Source organism: Penaeus vannamei, chromosome 23 (genome assembly GCF_042767895.1).
Source record: "Penaeus vannamei isolate JL-2024 chromosome 23, ASM4276789v1, whole genome shotgun sequence".
Classification (NCBI taxonomy): domain Eukaryota; kingdom Metazoa; phylum Arthropoda; class Malacostraca; order Decapoda; family Penaeidae; genus Penaeus; species Penaeus vannamei.
In genome coordinates, this window is record NC_091571.1 from 4,515,605 (window position 1) to 4,521,363 (window position 5,759).

Sequence of the window (5,759 nt, forward strand, 5' to 3'; positions counted from 1 at the left end):
CATCATATTATCGTGTCCACAAAAACCTCATTAGACTGGCACTTTATCTAAAATTCTAAATAATTTCCAACTAGTACTGTGCATACGGTCCTTGCATAATTCTCTCATGCTCGATTTTACGTGGATAGGCAATTTGGGTTGAAACAATTTAGAATATAGTTTGACAATTCTGTAAGTGGATGGTTGAGTCTTTAGGTCTTGTTATGGTGTTTCAGGGTGCTAACGAGAACAACACACACACACACACACACACACACACACACACACACACACACACACACACACACACACACACACACACACACACACACACACACACACACACACACACACACAAACACAAACACACATACACACATCGATACCCCCCCCCCCACACACACACCTATTTATCCTGTTGGTTTTGTGCAAAAATAACCTTATTCAGTGTTTCTGGTTTATCTCTATAAATACTAATATTAAAGAGATAGCAAGCTTTTTCGTAAGATTTACATGACTAAGAAAGGCAAAGCTCACATTAAACGGAAGATAATGATAAACAAACAGTGAGTCTGTTAATCCTCAAGTGCATCGGTGAAGCTATATATTATATTTGTATGATTTAAAACAAATCGGTATATATTATAATATGAAATAACTTGTATGATACCCCCACCCCCCGCACACACACACTCACACATATCCAAACACACACACACACACACACACACACACAAACACACACACACACACACACACACACACACACACACACATGCGTATATATATGTGTGTGTATGTGTGTATTATTGTGTGTGTGTGTGTATGTGTGTGTGCGTATGTGTGTGTGTGTGTGTGCTAACTAGGATTTTAGTCTCAGATTGTCCTCGAGGGAAACATAACCGTAGAAGGAAAAGTAGAGGCAGGGTTGCCACATTATCAATTTCATAATTTTCGAAGTCTTTCGCTCAGATAGATAGATAGACAGCTAGACAGAAAGATATATAGATAGATGGATGGATAGATAGATAAATAGATAAATAGATAGATAGAGATAGATAGATACATACATACACACACACACACACACACACACACACACACACACACACACACACACACACACACATATATATATATATATATATATATATATATATATATATATGTGTGTGTGTGTGTGTGTGTGTGTGTGTGTGTGTATGTACGTATGTGTGAGTGTGTGTGTGCGTTTGTGAGTCATAAGCCCTTAACCCATTCGCACCTTAAAAACCAACAGCAGATCCTTGGAAATAGCAAAAGCGAAAATCAACTTCCTGTGAGAGGAAGGGAAAGAGGTCCTCCGTCTGTTCACAATATTGCAAATTCATCTGGAAATTGTGTCTCAAGAATTTATCATTTTATCAATATCCGTCTTTCACTCCAACATCCGATTCATTGTCTCCCTGTTTTCTTATTTCTTCGGTGGGAGTTCAAAAGAGGGAGTTGTTTGTTTGTTTGTTTGTTTGTTTTTCTTCCTCGGCTACATACTAGAGTTCAAAAGAAGGAGTTGTTTGTTTCTTTGTTTTTTTTTCTTCCTCGGACACACGCTAAGCGGCGGGCGATCTCAGCGGAAGTGGAAGCCTCGAAGTCAAGGTTTGAAACATTCCAAGGTCTTCCTTGAGCTTCACCCTCGAGGCTCCGAGACTCTCTCCCGAAGTCCATCTTTTCTGGAGGTTTCGGTCTTTCTTCTCCTCTGTCTAATTCTTTCCCCTCTCCCGTCTCCCCCTCCTGCCTCACCCCTCATCTCCCTCACCCCCTCTCCCCACCCTCCCCTCGCCTTCCCCGCCTGCCTCACCCATCAACGCCCTCACCCCTTCTCCCCACCCCCACCCCCTCACCTCTCAACGGCCCCACCCCCTCACCCCTCTCCCCACCCTCCCCTAACCCCTCAACGCCCTCACCCCCTCTCCCCCACCCCTTTCACCCGACCTTCCCATCGGGCAGTATCGGGAAAAAATTTGCATAGGTAAATTGTCGACCTATTCACCCCGTGGGGAAGCGAGGGGAGAGAGGAGGGGGGAGGGCAAGGGGGGTGGGAGAAGAGGGCGTGGGGGGAGGGGAGGGTGAGGGCTAGGGGGGAGGAGGAGGGCGAGGACAAGGGGGTTGGGAGAGGAGGGCGAGGACAAGGGGGGTGGGAGAGGAGGGCAAGGGCAAAGTGGGGGAGGATAAGAAGGCAAGGGCAAGGGGGGGGGGGGAGGAGGGGGTGTACGACAACAGTCCAAAAATGTTTCCTCGCAAGGTGCCGGGCCGGGAACCCCACCCCCACCCCACCCCCCCGAGCAAGACTTATCTGGCACTTATTGGCACTTTCCTCATTGTTATGCATTAGTGCGTTACTCAAAGGCTCCCAGACACTTCGGCGCCGCTGTTGGCTCCCCGGGGCCGAGGGAGGCGGAAACAAACACGTGTTTTTAATTCGCGGAATTGCCTTAATAAACTTGGGGAGCGATTTTGTAATGAGATGTCGCCCCCGAGAACACCCCGAGGACAACAGGAGGGAAAGGGAGGGAAAACATCGCCTCTAAGCGCTGGAATTAGCTTTATTGGTCTAATATTCGATGTTGGTTTATCAGTGAAAAGTGAGCTAATCTAAAATCTTTAAATGTCTTTATCTGTCAGTCTATCTATCTATCTATATTTATGTTATATACATACTTATATATGAATAATCATATATACATACATGCACATATATATATATATATATATATATATATATATATATATATAACATTTATATATTTATATATAATATAGATAGATATAGATAGGATAGATAGATAGGATAGATAGGTGATATTATCTTTGTAAATTGTATTTTGTGTTTGTGTGTATGAATGTGTATATATATACATATATATATACATATACATATATATATATATATATATATATATATATATATATATATATATATATATATATATTTATATATATGTATATATATATATATATATATATATATATATATATATATATATATATATATATATATGATGAAATGTGTTTATGTACACACACACACACACACACACACACACACACACACACACACACACACACACACACACACACACACACACATACACACACACACACACACACACACACACACTCACACACACACATATATGTGTATATATATATATATATATATATACATATATATATATATAGAGAGAGAGAGAGAGAGAGAGAGAGAGAGAGAGAGAGAGAGAGAGAGAGAGAGAGAGAGAGAGAGAGAGAGAGAGAGAGAGAGAGAGAGAGAGAGAGAGAGAGAGAGAGAAAGAGAGAGAAAGAGAGAGAGAGAGAGAGAGAGAGAGAGAGAGAGAGAGAGAGAGAGAGAGAGAGAGAGAGAGAGAGAGAGAGAGAGAGAGAGAGAGAGAGAGAGAGAGAGAGAGAGAGAGAGAGAGAGAGAGAGAGAGAGAGAGAGAGAGAGAGAAAGGACGGAGGGATGGAGAGAGAGAAAGAGAGAAAGAGAGAGAAAGGAACCAAGTGAAACATGCTTCACCGTTTCGGCTTTTACGGATTGGCTTCATTTTCCGGGAAATAAATTGAAACAGCACCTCCTCGCGGGTCGTGTCGGGGGGTTGGAGGTGGAAAGGGGGGAGTAGAAAGAGGTAAGGAGAGAGGGAGAGAGAGAGAAAGAGAGAGAGAGAGAGAGAGAGAGAGAGAGAGAGAGAGAGAGAGAGAGAGAGAGAGAGAGAGAGAGAGAGAGAGAGAGAGAGAGAAAGAAAGAAAGAAAGAAAGAAAGAGATACATAGATAGGGAGAAGAACGGGAAAGGGAGACAGATAGATAGAGAAGTAAATAGATAGATAGATAGATAGATCGAGAGAGAGAGAGATACAAAATAAGCATCGCTTCTGATGACGCAGAAGTAATCGTATTAAATTGCCGCACGACCACCATTTTCTTTTTCTTTTTTAATTCCTCTTCTCAACAGGGTGTCAAAAAATCCTTTTGGAAATCGACCATCTCGCAACATTTAGCTTGTTTGGGGGAAAAAGAGACAGAATTGAGGGTTAATGAGGTAAACATTAGCTGGTATTTAAGTCTTCTGAGAACATGCGGCCTCTTCTGAAAACTGACCTTTGAGTGGCTATTTATTTATTTATTTATTTATTTTGGATTTTTTGGGGGGTGTCTGAAGAGGATGGTGTTTTCTGATCCTATTTGTCAGTCACTTTTGTTGTGACGTGTTTTTTTTTTTTCTTTTTTTTTTTTTTTTTGACTAATTAGGTCATTTTTTCAGGAGGTATTTTTTTAATTCATAAATTTACCTCTTATGTATATTTAAAAATATATTCTATTTTTTATACCCTTTACCTTATCTTCTCTTGACCTTCACTTATTTTCCTTTCCTATTAGATGTCTTCCCCCTTTTTCTTTGATCATTTTTTTTTTATATATTCAATAGCCTCCTTCACCTCCCTCCCCTTCCCTCCCTCCATCCCTCCCTCTCTCCTTCCCTCCCCTTCCCTCCCTCCATCCCTCCCTCTCTCCTTCCCTCCCTCCCTCCCTCATCCCCTTTGTATCTAATTCCCTCCACTTGTATATTCCTTTCATCAACCTTATTAACCTTTTCCCTTTTGGTGTATATATTTTTTCGCTCTGATGCACCCCCCTCTCTCTCTCCTCCCCCCTGCTCCCTCTTGCTTCAATGGCTTATGCCCCCCCCCCTCCTCTACGTAGCATCCCCTCCAACATATAATTTTCCTTCTTTCCTCTCTTCCCTCATACCTGATCTTTTTCCTCATACCTGATGTTTTCCCTCATACCTGGTGTTTTCTCTCATACCTGATTTTCCCCCTAATACCTGATCTTTTCCATCATACCTGATGTTTTCCCTCGTACCTGGTGTTTTCTCTCATGCCTAATATTTTCCCTCATACCTGATCTTTTCCCTCACATCTGGCGTTGTCCCTCATACCTGATTTCCCCCCCTAATACCTGATCCTTTCTCTCATACCTGGTGTTTTCCCTCATACCTGATATTCTCCCTCATACCAGATCCTTTCCCTCATACCTGATCTTTACCCTCATACCTGGTGTTTTCTCTCATACCTAATATTTTCCCTCATACCTGATCTTTTCCATCATATCTGGTGTTTTCCCTCATACCTGATTTCCCCCCTCATACCAGATCTTTTCCCTAATACCTGATCCTTTCCCTTCATACCTGATCCTTTCCTCTCCCTACCACCTCTCCCACCCTCCTCACCAGCTCCTCCTCCCTCACACCCCCTACCACCTTCCCTCATCCCTATCCCTCATTATCCACCAAATCTCCCCCAACCCCGCCCACCCCCAACCCCCCGCACACCAGCTCCCTCCTCCCTCACACCCCCTACCACACCTTCCCCTCATCCTATCCCTCATTATCCACCAACCCCCCCCAACCTCCCCCAACCCAGCCCCTTCCAACCCCCCACTCCACCCCTAGACGCCTCCAGCCATATAAGGATGTTCTCCGCCTCTGGTTCTGTATTATTCAAAGAAGGACAAGAGAATGGACTGTGCTTGGTCTGTGGGTTCGAAGAAAAGTTAGTCTCACACATGTTACTCAGTCTTTTGATGTTTTTATTTTGTTTATTTATTTATCTATTTGATTTTAATTATTTATTTATTTGATTTTATTTTTTTATTTTCTTATTTTCTTATTTATTTATTTGTTTATTATTTATTTATTTATTTATTTATTTATTTATTTATCTATCTATCTATATATTATTATTT